Source organism: Microtus oregoni, unplaced genomic scaffold (genome assembly GCF_018167655.1).
Source record: "Microtus oregoni isolate MIOR12 unplaced genomic scaffold, Mior012 000031F_ref0000149, whole genome shotgun sequence".
NCBI lineage: Eukaryota > Metazoa > Chordata > Mammalia > Rodentia > Cricetidae > Microtus > Microtus oregoni.
In genome coordinates this window covers 25,466,666-25,490,285 of record NW_024543090.1, presented here as the reverse complement: position 1 = coordinate 25,490,285, position 23,620 = coordinate 25,466,666, and the positions used below count along the sequence as shown (strand labels likewise).

Below are 23,620 nucleotides of genomic sequence, written 5' to 3'. Positions count from 1 at the left end.
GAGGAGTTATTCTCCAACAATGGAGTGTTATAATTTGTTGTGCTGTTGCTGCTCTTGTTGGGTCCTATATGATAACGCCATGACACGTCAAAGGCTGTTTCATCTTCTATGGGTGAGGAGATAACACGTAGCAATAACTAAGACTAAGCTAGTACTTTCTTCTCGAATATAGTCAGCACATTAGCACGGAGACCAAAATTCAATTTACTCCAGGCCGTTACCAAAATCTGTTTTTATATTAGGCCTTATCTCCAGATTCATATATTTTTATAATGATTTCAATTCCATGTTCTTTCCTTCATCTTTTGGTAGCAGCAGTGCCGCTTAAATGCGGCTAGAATTCATTGTAGCGTGTTTTTCATACTATAGCCTCACGCAGTATTGTCTGTAAAAATAGCATTCCCATTTAAAAAGCACTCAGACAAAGGCCTTTCAAAGAGTAGAACCCCTGGATAATATTTCCCTATCTTTATATTCAAAACATCTTGGCACGCTGACACGGTGGTAGATCTGATTCGGAGAGCGCCTCTTCTTTGGGCTTCACCGGTTGCACCATCGGGCCCCATAGAGTCATGAAGGGGGAACAAACAAAGCCAAAGTGCATGTGCCGCACGGAGATGCGAGCCTGCACCTGCAAAAGCACCAGCAACACTCCGACAGTGAAAGAAAATTGGACCCACAGAGGTGCCTTCTGCTTCCAGGAGAATGTTGTTCTCAATATGCGTAGCCATTCTGCTAGCGAGGAACATGATTCCCTTCTGGGTAAGAGAAGCAGGTTGCAATGAATGGCTCTGGATGCGTCCCCTGTACCGACACCATGGAGAACAAATAGGCACATACTTCATGGACGTTTGCTCTGGCAGAAGTAAGGAGAAAGGAGCTCAGTGTGACCTCCCATTACGATGTCTGGCTCATTGTCATAGCCTTCCCCTAAAGGCCAGGTCCGTAAGGCAGAAGAAGAGGTTACACCTGGCTACCCAAAATCAAGGCTGGCATTCAGTGTCTACCTTGAGAAAACTTCTTGTTTCTTCCAGTACCCCTGCCTCCTGTCCTCTATTGCTACCTCTCCCTCTTCTTTCAAGACAGGACATGGACGTTGTCTCCTTGGAAAGGTTTGCCCTACCCATATATTATAGAATAGTACAGCAGACAACATTAGAAGAGACAGAAAGTAGGGTGTGTGTGTGCGCGCGCGCGTGTGTGTGTGTGTGTGTGTGTGTGTGTATGTGTTCAGACAAACAGGCTAGGCTTTGAATACTCTGCATGGCTATTAGCCTCAATTTGAAGGTTCAAATGTCTGATCTCTGTTGATACATTACTGTAGTTTTGAATAATAATAAGGTTACACGGCCCCAACCAAGAAACACAGCTGGCGTCTAGAAATAACACACCAGTGATATTAAGGGTTACTAGCCAGGAAAGATTTTTTATTTACTTTCTAATCCAAGGACTGCGTTGACCACTGGGTTCCCAAGGACAGATTTAGGAAAGAACAGCTGAGGGAACTGAGATGGGAGTGCAGGGCAGGAGAGACCATTTAACTCTTATGAGGCTGGTAATAGCTAGCTTACATTCATTCATCCTTTCTGGAGGAAGAACACAGAGAGTCTCCCTAGATTAACAGAAAAACACATAAGGGAAAGCACCGTGACCTGGACGCCATTCTAACCCAGGGATTTGTACGTATGGTCAAGCCAGTTCCAGCTACTGGGAGCTGGCCCAGTGATTACAGATGCCCAGCAGGTTATGGAAGAGGAGTGACATAGTTTGTATAGACCAGAGAGTTGGATCAATACTTTCAACTGTTGTTTGGAGGGATAGGGCCACGTTGCACTACAAGAGACAACTTCATTTAATTTTCAACACTGGCTGCAAATAGGTTTGCTTTATTGGAAGAAATGTATCAGATTTGTTGGGTTTGGATTTTAATTTATACTTTAATTTTTACCAGTTGCTCTGAAGCCGTTCCTGACATTGTAAAGCAAATTGGCTCTGTGCTAAGAAATAGATTTCAGTGGAATCGCGGATGCTGTGGAGGGATTGCAGGTTGTCATCGCTTCTGCCAGACTGGGGGGAGGGGTCTGAAAGCTTCGACTTCTTTTTAAGGCATTTTAAGGGGGAAAAAAAAGGAATGAAAATTCATTTAAGGAAGAAACCTGGCCCTATACCTAGATACAAAGTTGAAGTTTTACTTTTTAAAACTGCACAGTTTAAAACTGAAGACAAGCTTAGCAAGTCTTGGATTTACCATAGGCTATCACTGTAATTTTTCTGCTTCTAAATTTGAATCGGCTTTATTAGCCTTTTATTCAAACCTTTATGGCTCCCCTCTCATTACCTGTGCTAGTGTCTGCTGCTTGAATTCTAGTCCCCTCCACCTTCTTAAACCACAAGGAGACAGGAAGAAATTTAGAGATTAAATAAAATTCTTTATCATTCACATATTATCCAGAGACAATGTAAGTGGCTTCCTTAGACACAGAAGGAATGGAGGCAAAAACCATGTCCAGCTAGAGCAAAAACCCTGGCCTCATGCTACCGTTCCATGACCTTACAAATCTCCCATTTCCCCTTTCAACAGGAGATCCGTGCACAAAATAAAAAAATCCAGTGTCTGAGGATCCTTAAATTTCACAGGAAAGACAGGTAGGCCTGCAATCCAAATTTAGTGATGTCACATGCTTGGCAGGACTGGAGTGACCATACAAAACCTTTGCCTTTTCCTCTGGGAGCTGTGGATTCTACAGCCAGTAGCAACAGGGTTTCCTCATGGTGTTATACTGGGTGGTGCTTAAGCAGTAGTTTCTTATAACTAGATATGAATGCTTCAATCATTGTTCTGTGGTATAATGGACAATATGTCACATTAAAAATATACAGTTTGCGAAACCCTGTTTCCAAAAACCAATATATATAGACACATAGGGCTAGATTCATCAAACTACATATATATCATATATATATATATATATATATATATATATATAGGCAAATAGGGCTAGACTCATCAAACTTTATATGTTCTCTAGCCCTATGTGTGTCTATAGCTTTAAAAGTGCCATGGTCAGGATAAGAGCACAGTGGGGCATCCCTCCCAATGTGCCCTTGTACATCCTTACTCTCCTTCAGCTTACGCGTTGCTAGCCATGACTGGTCTGCTCTCTGTTACAGGAAAGACCTTCATATTCCCTTGGAACTTCTGACAAATACATAGCATACCACATGGTACGTATTTAACTGAACAAATTCTATTCAGTTTTATGATCTTCCTATGTAGTTGCTGATTTCAAATGAATTTAAAGCTTTATTTTAGAGTCTATGTAGGCTAGGCTGGCCTTGAACCCACAATCCTCTAGTAGTCTCCTGTGGGTAGACGTCACAAATATGCAGTGTAAGCTAGAGGCCTGTTTTGAAGTTGCAAAGTAGCAATCCACTGTGTGGACAGATAACAGCTTGTTTAGACACTTCATTTGTTGATGAACATTTGAGTCATTTCAGGTGCGAAACTATTACAAAGAGGACTCTTAGGAGAATCATTCATATCAATATATGCTATTTTTATCTTGGGTGGATGCCTATTAATGCAATGGCTGTTCATTTAACTTCCCTTAAAATAATGGATTGTTTTCCCAAGTGTTGTGCTATTTTGTAACCCCACCCCCAACCCCGCTCAAGAAGGATATGGAGGTTTCAATTCTCCAAATACTTAAAATCTATGTATTTCTACATAAATTTTAGATTCTGCTGTCAGTTTCACCCCAAAGCCCCACTGGCTACAATTTGGAATTGTTCTTAAGTGTGCATCAAGATGGGGAGTGGAATCCCCTAATATCAAGTCATCCAGATCACAGATTCCGTACTTTTTCCCCATAAACCTTTGGCTTCTTTTTTTTTTTTTTTTTTGGTTTTTGGTTTTTCGAGACAGGGTTTCTCTGTGGCTTTAGAGCCTGTCCTGGAACTAGCTCTTGTAGACCAGGCTGGTCTCGAACTCACAGAGATCCACCTGCCTCTGCCTCCCGAGTGCTGGGATTAAAGGCGTGCACCACCACCGCCCGGCTAACCTTTGGCTTTTTAAAGTTCTTTTTAGTGCTGCTTTGCAGGTTTTGCTAAGTTCCACCCATGCTTTTAGTTCAAAGAACAGTTTAGTTCTCTGTCATGTTTTCTGGAACAAGAACCATGACTGTCGACTATGTCTAAGACTGTCTCTAGAGGGAGACTTTCAATCCCGCAGAGCTGCTTCGTGATCCAAGTTGCTTATTTAAACTTGGCATGGCCAGTCTTTGAATTTTAGACCTTCTCCCAGGTGCCATAGCATCTCACAATTTTCACTGATATCCCCCTAGTGACTAATGATATCAAGCATTTTTGTGTCCCTACTTGGCACTGTACCGATCTCGTTTGATGGACTGTCTGTTCAAAGGCTTTGCTATGGTTTTTGTTGGCTATTTTCTCTTTATTCCTCAACTCTGGATGTGTTGTTGGCAGATGTGAGTTCCACTGGTGTCTTGACCTTGCGTTCCCATCACAGCATCTTTTGAAGCAAAGTTTTGAGTTCATGTTCTCACGTGGTTTGAGCCGTGAGCACCCTTGAAAAGTTCTTCCTTTCCCTCAGAGGGGACGGGCATCATGATGGGGATGGAATGCCCACTCACCAGCAGCTCTGTTTCTGAGCCCTCCATGCTATGGTGCTGATACCCTTCATCCTTACTGCAATACCACACTATCCTCCTCACACAGTCTGGGAAGTTTTCTAGCCTGGTAGTGTTAGTCCTGGTTGTTCATTTCTTCAGAGCTGCTTTGGTATTTTATGCCATTTGTATTTCCATACAGATTTTAGATTCTGTTTGTCAGTTTCTCCATAAAGTCCCTGTGGGTACAATTTAGAGTTTTCATTTTTAAGTATGCATCAATATGGGGAGTGGGATCCTCTTAATATTAATTCATCCAACTCACAGATTCAGAACCTTTTTTCATTAATTTTTGTCTTTTTAAAATTTCCTTTAGCGTTGTTTTGTAGGTTTTGGTAAGTCATGCCTAGCCTTTCATATTTATCAGTTCTGAATATTAGTGACTTTTAAAAAATGTTAAACCGTGTTCAGAAAATTATTCTAAAGAGTGTGATCATAAGCCACTTTATTAACAATAAACATTTGTTAAGCTGTCATGCTCAGGGAAAAAAATACTTAGAGATTTGCAGAATGTTTTCCCCATCATCAACTCAACAGTGTTTCTGAAAATTACAGAAAAGCTGTGCTGTTTGTTACTTTTGAGATGATTAAGGGAAGTTAAGAGAAAAAGTTGATAAAAATGAATTTGGTAATGTTTTTGAGCAACTAATTCCTAACCCTGGCTGTTCCTATCATCAGAAGAGTGTGGCAATATGCTAGAAGAAGAACAAAGAAAATTCTCCTGGTTGGATGGGGTGAGAAGAAATCCGTGGTCAGCCTGCGGTTTCTGATAGGCGAGGTCTCTGGTTTCTGTTCTGCCCACACTGGTCTTCAATACACTTACACAGGAGCCCATGGCTGTGAAGCTGGTGGTTTTAAAGAGGTGATATGCTGTCCTAGAGATGACATAAAGCAAATTCATTGCACCTCAAGGCCCATGGTTGGATGGGTTCAAAGCCTGGTGCCTCCCAGATCTGCATGTGGAAGGAGTGGGGAAGGGGAGCAAACAGATGCTTGTCATGGCAGACTCTCCGCTCCCCACATTCCACAGAGAATAACACGAGCCTGAAGGCTGAGCTACCTGAATCCTACAGTGAGAGACTGTACTCATGTCACGTCTTCTGGAGTAAGAAATGCCACTGTCGCCTGTGTCTAGGACTGTCTCTAGAGGGAGACTTTGAATCCTACAGAGCTGCTTAATCACGCAAGTTACTTATTTATACCTTTTACGGGTATTAAAGCACTTGATAGCACCTTAACTCAACTTTAGCACCCAGAGAGTAGGTGAGCATTTGACTGGTTCCCTTAATGTAGCTGTTCGATGTTTTTATTTGTGAGTTCATTACAATCAAGTGATTTTCATTTTTAAAAATTAAAAAGAGCTGTAACTATATTCTGGTAAGTTTGGGGAGAATAGATTTCGACTCAAATTATTTGATAAGCAATAAAACTTAGAAACAAAACCAGACTTCTCCCTCATAGGTGCTATTTCCCACTTTCAGAAATAAGCTGTCTCATTCTTCTATCAAAAATTAGTTTTTGATTTATTTTATGTGTACATGTTTTGCTTTCAGACATGTATGTGAACCATGTGTGTGTCTGGTGACCATGGATATCCGAAGAGAGCATCAGGTCCCCGGGAACTGGAGTTGAGGTGGGTTGTGAGCCATGGTGTAAGTGATGGGAACCAAACCTGGGTCCTCTGCAACTTAGCCACCCACTCCAACCCCTCATTCTTCTACCGTTTGATCTACAGTGGAACATCACGGGCAGTGTCTCAGTTTCCGACAGTTATTTTGTGGGTGCGGGAGTGGGTATTGCATTTTATGAGTGAAAGTAACCTAGTGTTAAGACCCAAAATGGGCTTAAAGGTTCTGCCTGCTCTGGGGAGTTTTATGGTGGTGGCTTAGGCTAGAGTGTGTAGAGCTGAGCTCCTGATGCCACCCACAGTTCCTTTCATTCCAGCAGCATGACAAGGCTGGGGAGTCTATCAACAGACATTGTGGACCCACGAGAGTTCACGAAACTGTTTCTCTTCCTAATCAAGGCCGCATTGTTCTGTTTCTTCCTTTTTCCTTTGCAGAATACGGTCATTTTTGCCTAGGGCTATGGCCTAACAACAGGATTCAGGAATTCATTCCCCATCAGCACCATGTTTTCACCAGCCAGCTGCAAACAACTGTGGGAGTCAGCTGACCGTTCCCATGTATGACCCCTGAGAAAGGGTATTTTCTAGTAAAAAAAATAGTTTTCACAAGAAATGTGAAATAGTGTGTGTGTGTGTGTGTGTGTGATTTTATCTTGATAACAGGTTTGCCATTTTTCTAAAAAAAGAAACAGAGAGCAGATAAGACTTCTGAACTAACTGGAAAGATTGATCTTCTTAAGAAGAGTTAGTGCAACACAACCCTTATCCAGATGTGTGTGCTTCCATGGGCATTGCCCTTCAGTTTTTAAGCTGTATTCGTTTGTCTGTGGGCATGAGGGATTGCTGTTGTATGTGTGTTCGTGGTGTTAATTCGTGTGTGCATGTGTATGTACATACATATAGAGTGCAGAGGTTGACATCAGATTTGTCTCCCTCAGTTATTTTTTCACTCTATCTATTTATCTATCTATTATCTATCTGTCTATCTGTCTGTCTATCTATCATCTATCTATCTATCCATCATCTACCTATCTCTATCTATCTTGTATCGATCTCTATATTAATCCCTTTATCTATATCTATCTATCTACATATATATATATATATATACACAGAGAGAGAGAGAGAGAGAGAGAGAGAGAGAGAGAGAGAGAGAGAAAACCTCTCACTGAAGAAGGACCCCAAAATTCAGCAGGAATAGCTGGCCTGGAATTCCCAGAAGTCCTCTCATCTCTGCCCCTCCGGATATATGGCCACGCTCAGCATTTTAAAGGGTGGGAGCTGGGACTCAAACACATATTCTCATGCTTGCTGGCAATCTCTTCTGCCTATGATACATATAGCTTGCCATCTTTGTTTTGATGTCACTTGAATAGAAAGGACCACAAAAACAAACAAACAAACAAAAAAAGCAAAACAAAAACCACCGTTCTGCCCAGTGTTCTCCAGCCTTCTCTCATGTCATGTCTGTGTCATCAATGGGGCACCACACATTTACATGTTTACTGGATGATTTTTGTCTTCTTTCCTCTAAATTAGAATAAAAATTCCATGATGGCAGGGTGGCGTGCTCTCTTCCTGATGATTTCCCATAACTACAACAGTGCGTGTCTGGAGGTAGGGGATGCTCGGTCATCTTGGCTGACTGAGCAGGTGAGATGTCATCAAGCTGATTTTCTGTCACTTTCATGATGGGATTCGCCACTCTTCAGTAAACTGCAGGTGGTTCTTCCATGTCCAAAACGAGTGGACCACTAATGTCTAGATTGGTGGAAAGGCTGCGACAGAGTGAAGAGTAGGCGTTGGGTGTGGCCTTTGAATCGAGGAGAACATGTGTTGTCTCTCTCTTCCTCACTTCTATTTATCTTCCTTTATTTTATGTGTATACATATTTTGCCTGCATGTGTATTTGTACTATGTGCACACCTGGTCAGAAGGTGCTGTTGAATCCCTAGAACTGGAGGTACAGATGGCTGTGGGTTGCTGTGTAGGTGCTGGGAAGTGAACTGCTCTCCCCGCAGAGAGGAATAAGTCTTCTAAACCACTGAGCCACTGATTCAGCTCTATAGCTGTGTTCTAGAGAAGGACACTACACACCTCAGCTTCACTGTGGTTCATAATATTAGTTTAGTCTCACAATACTGGTGACTGAACCCAGAGCCCCACACACGCCAGGCAAGTGTTCCAGCACATTTTCTAAGATTTCATTTTAAGACATGCTTTCAATGTGGGGCCCAGAGAGCCGAACTTCTAATTCTCTTGCCTCTGACCCTTGTTTTAGCTGGGATTACAGGCCTGTACTATTAATTTTCTCCCCCAGTGTCTGGAGAACATCCCAGTGGGTAACAACGCTCACTATACAAGCATGAGGACCTGAGTTCAGTTCTGAGTGTCCGAGTCAGAACTCGGGGAAGGCTGCACATGCATCTTACACCCCAGCACTGTGCATAACTGTGGAACTCAGAGCATCACTGTGGCTTGCTGGCAGCAAACCTTTCTCCAGCCTCAGCTAGACATCCTGTCTCAAAGGAATAGGGTGAAGAGTGATAGAACTGGATCCTTGCTGTCCTCCTGTGGCCCTCAAACCTCCTTCTCCCTCCACCACACTCTTGTCAGTCTCTCTGTGGGTTTGATTGATTACATTACTTTCTTTTCTTTCTTTTTTTTTTTTTTTTCGAGACAGGGGTTTCTCTGTAGCTTTGGAGCCTGTCCTGGAACTAGCTCTTGTAAACCAGGCTGGCCTAGAACTCACAAAGATCTGCCTGCCTCTGCCTCCCGAGTGCTGGGATTAAAGGCATGAGCCACCACCACCTGGCGATTACATTACTTTCTATTGTGATATACATTTCACAAATACATAGTCATTAAATTCTATTTAACTGATTATAAACTATTTAGCTAGAGTAAGAACAGAAGCACAATAGGCCTGGGTAGCATTCACGTCAAAAGAACTCTTACAAGTTTATCAGTAATGAAAGGTTACCAACCCAGAGCTTTCCCCTATTAAAGTTAATAGCCACAATATGGCAGCTCCCATGTACCAAGCTCCTATCTTACCACTACCAAATTATCTTAGTTTACAATGAATACTTGATTGATTTTGTGGAGCCTTGACTCTAATTCTTCTGGTAACGTAGGTAAGCATACAGGCACTGAGCGCTGGTGCAGCACCACTGTATACGAGATGGGTCAATGATGCATATGGCTCAGGGCACGATGTTGGCTGCTGTGCACATGAACAGATCCCTTCTGTGCTTCAGGGACTATTTCTCTTAATCTAATCCCACAGCACTGTATCCGTAGGATGATTTTTGTTGACTCCATCACTACCTAACCTGGCAGACCACGGTCTTTAAAATTGTGGCCAGGCATCTCTCTCACCTATTCCATTCCTTAAGAATGAAGGACCCTACAGGCACAGCTAGGCCCTAGAGGGTGAGTGTAGTTCTTGATTTAAAGCTTAAGTGGACTTAGAAAACCATTTCCAGCTGCATTCCAGGGAGAGGTAAACAGCCTGCATGGTAAGCCGAAAGCCTCCACGGTCCTCTTTCCATGCCACCCAAGGGCACGCTCCCAAGTTCCTCCGGGTTATATTTAACCACAACAGCAACATCAACAACAGACAATTAGAGGAAAGCCTTGGGCTTAAAGATAAGCTGTCAGGGACGAGACCAATTTCCTTCATGGATGCTCTATTCAAACTCAGCTATTTCGGCAGCCTTCTTTCACTGACACATCTGAGACCGGACAGGCATCTTTCTCCAATCCTGCAAACACTTTTTAAAGTCTCCACCCTTGTCTCTTAAACATGTGCAAACCAATTAAAGCTCCTATATTATGCAAATCAGGGGGTTTTGTTAGTTGTTACTGCAGCATGGAGTGTTGCTGGAGAATGCGGCTGGGGGTACAGTTTCGAGGATGTGCTGTAATGTGCGCTAATGCCATTTACATTCGTTCTTCACATCGTTAGCTAACGAGAAACAGACAGAACTTATTCCAGACTCCAGCCACTGGAAGAATGGTAAGGGGTAAAGAAAGTGACTCTTATGCCAGAGATGAGTCAAGCTGTATTGAACTTTTCATCTGGAGACATGCAACTTCCTCTGTCCTCACTCCCTTAGTGGGTGCTGCGCAGTCAGAGCGCTGTCATTGCTCTACGGGACGGAAAGCACGGGTTATTACCATCTGGATATCTTCCTTCCCTGTCTCCTCTCATAATGGCTGGGGACAAAGACATTTACCACACGTCTATTTTTGGTTTTTGTTTTCATTTCCTGACCAGTCTCTGGTTTCATTTCTATACAATATTTCTATTAGATAATCTTTGACATTGTAAAAAAATACAGATAGGGTAGCAAAAGTAATAAAGATGGGAGTGTCATTTCGTTTTGCTGCATTTCCCTATGTTATTTGGCATCAAAACTCATTCTTATAAACGTGTTCATTCATTTCATGCTGCTCCAAACAAAAGAGCTAAGACTATTTAGCTTTTTAGTCTATTTTTAAAATGTGTACTGGTAACATTTTTCCCACATAATGAAAATTAAAAATATCATCAACTGTTGAAACATACTTTATCATATAATTGCATAGTATCCACTTTACTCAATTGTTCAGAATTTATTTTTAATTTCTCAGAATTATAACTGGCATACTGAACACCTTTCTGTATACTACATATATACACATATCAGTTCAAGAAAATTATAGAAACGAATATGGGATCCTCTGTATTGGACTGTCATCAGAAACACCCATCAGCTTTTCCTGTGCTGATTCTTTTTCACTGTGGCCTGGCATGTGGTAGAGAATGTTAGAAAATGAATGGAAGGCAGATATTTTGTCCTCAGGGAGTTTGGGGATAGAACCAGAAATGAAATCCATTGCCTGGACCGCTGTAACTTGAAGCTGTTGCTGTAGCTGAGAGCTTCAATGGGTAACAAGAGAGGACAGTCATGCGACAGGTGTACAACCCTCACCTCTGTCTCTGCCTCTGCATCATGCCCACATCCCGAGTCTGACAGCTGGACTCTTTCTCTCTCTTACCTACCTGGGATGTTATTCTATGCCCACTGAAGCTGAGCATGGAAGTCATTTCCTCTTAGCAGCTTTTCCTGGTATCTCCTCAAAAGTCCCCAAACCTTTGATCTGAGAAATCATTGTTTGTCAATACGTGCAGATCACCCTTAAAGAATATAGCTCTGGAGAACAGAGATTGTGTCTTTATCAACACAGACCCAGAGTCACAGGGAATCAGCAAATGTTAGCTGGATCAATAAATAGTCACTGGTACTGATATCAGGAGTTTGGCCCACTCACCTACACAACACGATAGGCTACTCCATCATTTTTGAACTGAGATTATCAGCTTAATGCCTGACTTCTGAGTCATAGCAGCCCACTCATCCATCAGTAACTCCGGTCAGCCTCATAAGGTATGACCTACCTCTCCTTCGTTAGATGGTATCTCCCAAGAATGTGGGTGAAAAAGAAAAGGGATTCTATTATCCGTAACTTCTGAGTCACCCACATTCTTTACACACACACAAACGCCCACGCTGACACACATGCTGAGGTGCCACTCATGTCTGCGTCTGCAGTCAAATATACAAATAAAATCTGAGGCAAGACTGAAATGGAGAAGAAGGAAAGGAGTAACATGAGAAGAGCAGAATATACAGTGAGACACACAACAAGAGATCATGTTTTGTGTGTAACGATGATTGCTGGGTGAGAGACAGGGGCACGAATGGATGATCAGGGTAGAGCTAGCAGATGGTAACTGGGAAGAAAGGTAGCAGGAACGGGCACTGTGGTACTGTGCTAATGTCAGCTTACAAGTCGCATCTGGGAGTCAGGAGGCCAATCACAAAAGCAGAGGCAGCTAGCATACCTATGGGCTATTTCAGGCAAAGGTGATGATGGTGACAGAATGGGAGAAGGATATGACTACAAAACATTGCTGCCCAAAGTTTAATGATCAGGAGATGAGTCTTGGTATACTATTAAAAATTCAGATTATCCCAATCCTGAATATATTTTGGCTCTGTTAACTGTGTGGCAGAGGCCAAGACTATAGTTTTTTGTACACATACACACACACACACACACACACACACACACACACACACACATTAGATTCTGAGGACCTTTCTTTAAAAAAAAAAAAAACACTAATCAAAGGAAGTGAAAAGAGATACCAAGGCAGGGAAGAGGCAACGAAATGAAATTATAAAAGATGCCCAAATAATGCAAGCTTTGGTAAAATGCAATCATTGAAGTAAATCATAGTGATTTTATTTACTTGGTTGGATTGAGATAATGATCCCAGAAGTTGACAAATCTGTCAGTTTGCACATGTACCTGTATCTACATCTATCCATCAGTCTGGATAGGTAGTCACCACAAGAACCATGATGCCTTTCTTATAAACCTATGGTATGAGATGGATGGTGTATTAGTGAAGAAGTTAAGCCTGTGAGAGAAAGTAGGCTTACCACACATTTCCAATATATGTCCCATAAAGCTTCCCTGCCCCTCACCATGTTGTGCCCATGAGCTCCAGTAGCTTTTCTTAGTGTCTTGCAATGTGAAGATTGTTTTTGCTGTCTGTTTACCTCTATCGAAGGTCTGTGAGGATAGTTTGTTTGTCTTGTTCAATAGAGGGCATAGCATCAAAGACAGTGTTTGGCGTGTTTTAGAGTTTCAAACATTTGTGCCGAAAGAACAGGCAAACTTTCCCTTCGTTGGTGAAAGTGCGATCCAAGGCAATTGACTAGGAGGATAGTGCTGAGGTAAGGCTAACTTGTATTGTCAGAATGAAAAGTTTTAGCTTGACTGATACCTTCTCCAAGAATTCCGCTGAAGAGAGAATAATTAAATGATAAACTGAAGAATATGAAGATGATGCAACACATCTAAGCCTGCTTTTCTTGATCTAGAATCCACTATGATCTTCTTTTAAAATACTTTCCCAGCAATGTGCTGACAAGAGTGTTAAGAGCTTTCCAGGAGCTCAAGTGTGCCAGAGTTCAAGAATGGCAGGAGCAGAGGCTAGCCAACAGAGCCAAGGTTGGCCCTCCTACAGCAGACCTGACCTGGAGGCCAGACCACTGTGCAAGACATAGTGTAAGCTCCAAGGAGACAGGGTGGTGATGGGCTAATGTTGTCCTGTATCCATAGCATATACTACCAAGCAGGCCCTCCCTCAGTCTGCACTGATGGGAGTGTTATTGTCTAGGTAGTCTTGTGAGTAGGACAATATAGATTTTCAGGCTCAGAGTCTAAACCTACGTATTCTGGAAAATTTCCGCATGTGTCTTGCATTCTTGACTAGGAGTTTAGATTTGATTTCATATTGAGATCTGAGAAAAGGTCCTATTGTCCTGATATACACCACGTGTTTGTATGATTTTCTCGAGAAACCTTGTCTCTTCCGGCCTTTGGTCTGATGTCTGACCCCCACTCTGGCTTAAATTGCATTGATTTTTCTTCCTTGTCTGTCTGTCTTTGGGTATCTGTTAAAATTTACAGCTTACCTGCCTTGGGGGTTTTCTTTTAAACTCTCATATAAGTCCTCAAGCCTCCACTTTGCTCTATCCTTAAATCCTTTTCTTCATAAGACTAAGACCTCCAAGCGGGGATCGATCCTAACTTCATCTTTTTCATTTGGAATGATCCATCTGAGCATCTGGAGCATGGGTCTGGGAACTGGGAACACATCTTCCAGGGGCATTGGCGGTTTATGCACCGTAGCATGTGGATAAGCCATCTGGGGTTACATTGATGGAAAAGGAATAGAGAGAGTGAAAAAGGGTGGCATCAAGGAAAATCTATCTCTTTGTCCCTTGACAAACTTCAGCTACATAAATGCAAACATTTCTAAGGAAGTCACCTGTGCTCCTTCAATAATTGTGCTTCACAAGCCGCGTTTCAAAGCTCGTTCCCACATTCCTCGTTTCAGCTGGGCATTTTCCAACTGCCCTGTGAGATCTAGTTGCAAGGTTCGTATGGCAACACCATTTGTAAACAACTAAGGAAAATGCAAGTCAGGCTGCAGCCTGATTGAAGCTAGGAAGGCAGCTCTGAGCAGGCGGGCAGAGAAAGATGGGGACCCCCTATTTGACCTGTTTGCAATTCTGCTCTTCACGCGGTGAGTGAACACATTAGTAAGGCAACACCTTTGAACAAGAACGTGCGTAGCAAATGCTTTTAGCAGGGCAGACCAGATAGAATGAAACAATCCCATTTCTTTCTGATCGGGATTAGTGTGAGTGTTGTACTGGTTAAGAGCTCAGCCATTACTGCTAGAAGTCAAACGAAGTAACGTTTATTACCGCATTTTATAAGTCCCTTACAATTGCTCTGATTTGAGATTTGAGGCATGATTGTGAACTAACTCAGTTCCCGTTATTTCACGCCCAGCAGCAAAGGAATTAGTGAAAACTGCATTAGAGTCTGATTCTGTAATGGTCTTCATGCTGTTCCTCTCCAGTGCAGTATGGCTTGGGCAGATTGTTCCCCGGCAAGGCAAGAGTGGACAGAAGCCTTGGTTTGGACCCCTAGTGTTCAGGGTAATTTAATCACAGGCACTTTTCTGGGCAGCCTCCTGAATCTCCTACAAACCAAATCCAATTACCCGTGGAGTCTCTAATAACTGACGAGGAGTATTTTTCTTTCTTTGTTTTTTTTTTTTTTCCTTTTTCCTTTTCTCCCTCTCTGGTATCTGAGGAACTGACTGAGGCAGCAAATTTATATGGTTTTTTTTTTGTGAGAAAAATTTGGTTTTTATTTTGAAGAAACAATCATAAATGCAGAAGACACATTGATCTGTAATCGGCAGTGTCACTAATGACTCGGCGACCCTAGGCATGAAGGAGATGCAGGAAAACAAACTCGCGTGTAATACAGACTCTGGATCACCGGCTAGAGGCTCCAGGAAGAGAAAGGGAGCAGTATGGAGGTGATTCAAATGGCAAAGAGGGCTTAAGGATGCTTTTGCCTTTGGCATCTAGGCCTGGCTTGGTTACTGGTTTCAAAAGGCAGACATCTGTCACCGTTAAGATATGTGAAGGAAGTTAACATTGACAGACCCTGAATCTAAAGTCTTTCACCCGAAGACCTTGATATCAAAGAGTTAAGGGAGGTGGGTAACTGAGCATTGCCTGTTCCGAGTGCAAACGGCCGATGACATTGCGGGGCATGCTGCAGCGTGAGGCCTCACACTCTCCTTTTGGTGTGTGTGTGTGTGTGTGGGGGGGGGGTTATGACACAGATGGCTTTCAAAAATAAACAATGCCATTGTGCGGCAAGCGGAGCAAAGAAAGTCAGCACCGTATACACAATAATGACAGAAACAGGAAAAATATTATTCAAACTCACTCAAGAGGAGATAATAAAAAGAGATTCAAAAGAGCAATGATAGCCAGTATTAGGGGAAGGTGTGGTGCATCTGGCAGGCACATATGCTGCTGGCAAGAGAATAAGTTAGTACCAACCTTGTAAGGCAGGAAATCTGCATAAGAATAAATGCGTTTTTTCTCTCAACTGCTACATAAAGATGCATAAAGACTATGTGCAGTCACAAGCACAAATTTAAAATAAAATGCTAAAGAAACGAATTAAATAAATTAATAATGCTCATTACAATGGAGTAATTTCAGCCTTGAAGAATGAGATGAAGCACATTCACCTGTGTGGAAGGATGCTTATAATATATTCCTAAACAAGCAAAAATAGATTCCACAGTGGCATATCATATACACATTATGCCTGTATCTTATACCCATGGGCATAGATAAAATATTTTATATTTAATATACAGATGTATACGTAAATTTATGTAACCATATGACACAAGCAAATAGCATTAGCATAATCTTCATGTAGTATAAAGCAATTTACATATCAACATGCACCTCTAAATACATTTGTATATGTCATATGCTAGTGAAATTTCTTGTGTTTGGCTCGGTCATTAAATACAAGTCAATACAATTTTCTCCTCTTCATCTTAGCTTATTGAATAACATTTTCCATGGAGAGAGAATAACTGTCCCCTGAGGAGAACACAATAATCCCTGTTAGGTAAATGCCACTAATGCAGGCAGCATCACCACTGGGCTTTAAAGTCACTGAGCAAATGCTAGATGTGAACTAGGGTATGAGACTAACTCCAAATAGTTTTTCAAGATATGCCAGTCTGAATGGGAAGAAGAGGGCCAGCCAGCCTCTTAAGCAAGCACTGGACAGTAATATCCCCAGTGGTGGACACTCATGCTGCCAGTATGATTCCCAGAGAACACTAGAATTATTTTTCTGCCATCCTTCACCAGGATCTCCTTATCTGGATACCTCTGTAAATCTCAAACTAAATGATATTTTGCATGACAAATGTGCAGGATGCATGAAGAGTGCCCCAAATCAGAAAAGATAAGGAAAAAAAAATGCAAAATTGTCTCAGATCAGAACAACTAAAGGGCCATGAAAACGAAACACTGTCTGAGGTTTTGGATGGAATCCTAGAATAGAAAGAAATCCCAAGGAAGAGGAAAACACTGGTGGATTTTAAGAAGATGGGACACATACCTAATAGTATTTTGCAAATGCTAATTTCCTAAAATTAGGGAGAGGCGGGCAGGTGATGGGTATAATTAGGAACCACTCTGGTGTTCGGGAACTTTTCAGTACTCATAAAATTATTTTAAAATGTGGGATTTTTTTTTTCTTGTTTAATTAGGGGAAGTATCCTCTGCCTACCTTCTGGTTTTGATCTTATTCCACAGATGTCAAGGGAGTCTTGAAGCTTTCATACACAGTTTACACTGTTCATAATCGCAGGCACACCCCTTGGCAGTGTGGCTAAAAGAGATTTTCACAACCTGTAATGTTCTGGTGATGAATTAGCACATCCCAGAGTTTTAGGAACGCCTTCAACCAGGAAGGGGTTTTCTGCTCTTTGGAGAATTAGTTCCCAAGAATAAGTTTTGGGGTCTAGTCACCCCCTGTAACTCTCAAAGGTACCTAAACAAGTGCTGAACACACAAGTGAGTTGTTTGATGCATAAGGAACACGAAACAAATCTCTGCTGCCAGCTCCATATACTCAAAGGCACATATGCTTTTCTTTGTGAAGAATTCACATTCTCCAAATGTGTTTCTATAATACAGTGGAGCATTTCCTGTGCAGAATATTCCTATTCTCTCATCATAAAACTCATGGTAGCAAAATAGCAAGCAGCAGATTTTATCCACAATAAAAATACTCTTAATGTACACATACCTTTTAATTTTTACTCAGAGACTATGTTTAATGGCCATATTTTCCCTCAGTGGGTGCTCAACAAGTACTACTAAATGATGACTGTTGAAATAATATATTCCATCTCTACCCATAGTCTCTGGAATCAGTCTCTGCATCCCTCTCTGGGGCAAGTCCAGCATCTGTAGTTTGGAAAATAGTCACTTCTGCTGTATTTGATCTAGTGAAATCCAGAGCGCACATAGATGGACTCCCATATGCTGCAGGTTCTTCACTGGGGCAAAGGGCTGCTAGGGCTGGGCCTTGCAGATAAGATCTGATAGGTACATAGACATTTCAAACTAATTTACCAGCCAAATCTCTGTGAGTCTTATGAATGAGAAGCCTGGTGCCGAGTTACTTAAAATTCAGCATAGAGAAGAAAATCCTTACAGGGTCATCAAAACGTTTGTGAGAATCCAGCCAGGTAGTGAAGCCAACATGCAGCTCCGCAGCACAGTGAATCCCACCTCAGCCCACAATGAAGCAACATTACTGTGAGGGGTATAAAGAAGACATGCTCTCCCTGTCACAAGAAATTCTCTGGTCTAAGAAAGGAATGAGAAGAGCAAGCAGAAACCCAAACCAGAGAAGAGCACAGTAGTGGATTCTTCCACCCGAACAGAAGCACTCAGCTGTTTCTCATGCACAGCAGGGAAGAGGCGAGAGGATCTGAGACTTAATGGATGGGAGAGAACACTTAGAGGAGCCCAGGGAGGGAAGGGCAGTAGCAGGCTTGAAGAACAGAAGGCGTGTAGTTAGGAAATCTTTGACGCAGTGAGGAATGAGATGTTACCCACCAGGTGGCTCAGTAGGACATGTGAAAAAAAGAAACAGGGAAAAGCCATGACTGCACTGGCAGGTGGGACGGGACATGAGGGATTGTCTTACACAATGGGTGGGCAGCTCAAGATCAGTAAGACAGCTAACCATCAATCACTTCCTATTAGGGAAATTTGGTGACCGCATTTTTATTGATACAAAGATTAAGTAAGCAATGGACAATAGGAGAAGGGAGTCAAAACCTTAGAATACATAATGAATATTTTACTGAGTTGAGGTAGAAGGATTTTAAGACTGGCTTCAAGGCCAGGGGTATGGATAGATGACCCTCAGGGATGGATGCAGAAGGGAAGTTCATGAAGTCCTCTTGGATGTGACAGACTGAGAAAGCTGAAGAAGCAACCTCCCAGGAGTGCCCCAGAAAAAGGCAGAGGGAAAACACAGAAAGTACATGAAGACATAGGCTTCTGGATTCCCATACATGGGGCTTGAAGATGCCACTTTGTTTCAACTGTAAAAAAGGAAAGAAGACATTGGACAGACTTCTTGGGTCTTATAGAGAAGGAATCTGGGTGAACCACTGCTTCCAAGAGGAAACAGCTAGGGCAATAAAGCAGAGATTTCAGGATATGGGAGCAAGGGGATCACAAAGGGACATAACTATGGAAGCAGCAATTGCGTGGGACCTGAGCTGTACTGGATGAACTGTTGAAGATAGATTACATACAAATACAAATGTTCCAATTCCCAGAAACCAGCACAAGAACAGGTCTTCACAATTCTGTGCAACCTATAACCAAAAGTTAAATTAGATACCAAAAGTACTAGGGAAAAATACTCTATGCTTCCAGCACAAATGGCAGAAAAGGAGCCATTTTGGAAATGTCAGAATGCTCTGTTTTTCTTAGCAAAGTCTTTCCAAAGGAGAAACTAGAAACCAGAGACTCAGCTGGGGCATAACATCCCCTAACTGATGCCTCAAGTCCACTCAGCATCCTATGTAAGAGAAAAGAAAAGCACATCTAAGCCCCTTAGAGCTATCCTATCTTTAACAAGAAGTCAAGAAGCTATCCATGATGTCTGTGAAGTTCTGTCTAAAGACCTGTACTTAAGAAGAGACAGACTGTAGGCATGGACAATGCTTTTTTTTCCCCTCCTATATCTTGTATATCTTGTACTGAGTATCAAGTCATCACATTGTAAAGAGACCGAGAGCATCAAACCAGATTTAGCAAGGCTGTTGAAATTATTAGTCTGGAAATTATGTTATAATCCAGAACAAGGAAGAACTTACGGACAACACGTGCAGAGGTGATGACAAGCCTGAAGCATAAGCAAAAAGTGATGCCTTTGATGGATCCGGGGGAAACTCGTTTTCAGTCTATTACAAACTCGTCAAAGCAGAGGCACAACATAGCGTGGAAAGGTTTCATTCCATCTTCTGTTTCTTGGTAAAAATCCATCACTGAAGGTAGTCAGGGCAGAAGTTCTGAAGCAGAAGCCATGGAGGGATGATTCTTACTGATTTAACCCTCATGACTTACTTAGACTGCTTTCTTATACAACCCAGGATCACCTGCACGAAGAGGGCACCACCGACAGTGGGCTGAGCTTGCCCACCATCTATCATTAATCAAGGAAATGCCCATCAATTTGCACATAGACCAAATTATAAAGGCATTTTCTAGACTGAGAGTGCCTATTCCCAAATGACTCTAGCTTGTGTCAAGCTGACATAAAAGTAATCAACACACCCACCCATGTATATCAATTCAAATGGCAGTAAATCAAATATAAAAGACAAATTCTGAAAGAAGCCAGAGGGATCCTATCTATGGGACAAAGTATTACATCAACCTTACCTCAGAAATCATGGAATACAGGATAGAACAATGCATTTAAAGGCTTTCTTTAGCAAAAAGTAAGCAATTTGTGATGTGGGAGTGTCATATATCAATCTGTTGATTTCATTGGTTAAGTAATAAACAAACTGCTTGGGCTCATAGCTTAGAACATAGGTGGGTGGAGTAAACAGAACAGAATGCTGGGAGGAAGAGGAAGTGAGGTAAGATGCCTCAGAGAGAGAGACGCCATGCCCCGCTCCCGGGCAGACGCACACTATGAAGCTCCAACCCAGGATGGACGTAGGCTAGAATCTTCCTGGTAAGACCGGTGCCCACAGATTATTAGAGATGGGTTGATCGGGATATCAGAATTAGCCAGTAAGGGCTAGAGCTAAAGGGCCAGGCAGTGTTTAAAAGAATACAGTTTCCGTGTAATTATTTCGGGTAAAGCTAGCCATGGGGGCGGCCGGGTGCTGGGGATGCAGCCCACTGCGCCTATTTCAACAAATTTGCAAGCTTAAAATTCTATAGCATGAATTTTTTTTAAGAGGAAAAGGGAATTAAAACTTTTTCAACAGGTATTGACTGTTGAAAAAGGACCTGCCTAATAGTAAGAGTTTTGGAGACAGAAAATTAGAGAAGTTCAAACCTGAACTCCCTGAAGGAAGGGAACGTGCCAGAGAAGGAATAACTGAAGGTGAAATATAATCTTTTACTCTTCTTGTTCTTAATTGATCTAACAGATCAGAAACTAAAATCAGAAGATAGATCTTTGAAATGATCAATAATATTGATAAAGTTCTAGCCAGACAAATTAAGGGGAAAAAAAAAAACACGTGCTGCTACTGTTTTGAAAAACAAAACAGGGAACAAGCTTTGGAGTCCATGAATATATCACGTGGCTGTAACTGAGTGCTGTGCACTAATGTGCACTTACAGATTTGGCAACCCACATGCAATGGACCAATTCCTCCAAAACACACCCTGCCAACAACTACGATGAACAAACAGATTATTTTAACAGCCTGGCAGCTATTAAAGAAATCAGATCAACTAATAATAACCTCCAGAAAGCACCAGGTCCGAATGAGTTTGTTGGTGAACATTTATACCAAGTACTAAAGGAAGAAAGTAAACTACTTCTCCACCAGTATCAGCAAACAAAGCCTAGAAACCTCTTCCTACCACATACGATACTTGCATAGTCTAACACCAAACCAAACACAGAATGCAACAAGTAAAACTGAGACAAGTATCATGCACAGTCATAAACACAAAAGGTCCTCAGTGACAAATTATCAAGTCAAGCCCAGCAGTGTATAAAAAGAACTGTACACAATAAGTGCGAGGTTGTCTAAGTATGTAAGGCTACTTTGGCATTTGAAAATTAGCCAATTAATTCCATATATTCAGATTGCAAAAAGGAAAAACTGCACGATCATATCAGTAGGTGCAGAAAATATATTTGATAAAAGTCTAATAGCCATTTATGATTTTAAAAAATGTTCCAAGAAAGTTAGAAAAGCCAGGGACTTTCTGCAGCTTAATAATCATTGATCAAAACCTTACAATAACATGATTTACAGTTAGCAACTATTGACTTCTCTTCTAAGACCAGAAACAAGACAAGGAAGTCTTTTGTCATTGTCTTTTAACATGTACTAACACATGCAGTCATCAAAGACAAGGAAACAAGTGGGATAGTGGTTTGAACAGAGAGAACAAAGACACCACTGTTTACAGATGACATGTTTGTCTATGTAAAAATTCTAAAAGAACTGACAGCAAACATAAGCATTTGAATCAAGAAAGTTGCAGTTAGATTATTAGATTCAGGCTAATAGAATCAAAGTCAATGACTCTCCTACATATTATCAATGAGCAAAAGGATCTTTTTTTGTTTTGCTCCTATGGCATATTGAATTTAGGTAAAAGTCTAGAAAATATTAGTAAGATATTTTATGAGAATGACTACAAAACTCTGATGAACATCAAAAGACTAAATCAGTGGAGAGAAAGAATTCATATTCACAGATAGGAAAATAGTATTATCAAAATATATAATTTCTAATAAACTTCATCTGTGAGTTTGTAATCCATGATACCTATTAAAAGTTGATCAAAAGACTCCGTGAATACTGAAAAACTGATTGTAAGGTGTCTATGGAGAGTCAAAAGGCCCAGAAAAAATCGCACAATATAGACAGAGTAGAAACTAGAGGACTTGCATGCACTATTCAAGGTCAAAACAATAGATACGAACAGTAATCAACACCGCATGGTACCAGTGAAGGGATAAACAATTCATTCAAAGGATCAGAGTAGAAAGCCCAGAAGCAGACTCATGCAACACTAGTCAACTGAGCACTGATAAGGAGCACAACCTTTTCAACAAGTGGCCCTGGAATAAGTAGAGAGCCGCACAGAAAATAAATGAATCTAAACAGATGCCTCACCCTTTCCATAAAACTAACTCAAAATGGATCACAGCACAAGATGTAGAAAACAAAAACTATAAAGCCTTTAGCAAACAATGTTAGAGAAAACCTGGATGGCCTTGGGTTGGCAATGGATCCAACACACCATATCAGAGGTATAGCCCTGGAAAGAAATAACCACTCCTCTTAATGTCATTAAAATGAAAACATCTGTTATGTGAAGTACAATGCCAGCAATGTCAAGGAACAGGAGGCAAGCCATAGACTAAGAAAACATTCGCAAAGTCATATCTGATGAAGGATTGCTATCCAAAACCCTGAAAACATTTACAAAATCCAATGCGAAAGAAAGTCACTCAATGTGAAAATTGGTCAATAATTCTAACAGATCTCATCAAAAAGGACACATAGATGGATGCGTAGAAGATTTTCTTCAGCACATATCAAGGACGTGGGTATTACACAATGAGATATCTGTTCACAGCTATTTCTATGACCAAATACACAGTGATGAGCAGACAAAGTACTGTCAAGAATGCGGGTGACAGGCATTGTCATTCATCGCTGGAAGGGCTCAAAAATGGAAATGCCACTTTGGCATTCAAAAGTAAACATACTCTTATCAAACAAGCCACCAATAGTGCTCCTTGGTACTTACTCAAAGACTTAGCAAAATTTGTATCTACAAAATCTTGTACATGGATATTTTTATTGGCTTTATTCATATTTATCAAAACTTGAAAACAATCAGCTTGTTCTTTCACAGATGAATGAATAAGTAAAATTGTGATCTATGCGGACAAGGGAATATTAGTTAGTCCTGAGAAAAATGAGCTACCAAAATATGTAAAGATGGGAAGAAGTTTAAATGCGCATTACTACGTGAGAGTAGACAACCCAAAAGGCTTCCCATTGTATAACTCTAGCTGTGCAGCATTCTGG

The 23,620-nt window shown here is 41.4% G+C and overlaps 1 protein-coding gene across 6 annotated transcripts in view; it reads right to left on the bottom strand.

Annotated features, from left to right (window-relative positions):
* Sema6d (semaphorin 6D) overlaps positions 1-23,620 on the bottom strand; it is a 566,953-nt gene that overhangs the window by 431,412 nt on the left and 111,921 nt on the right. The gene's annotated exons all lie outside the window — the stretch shown is intronic.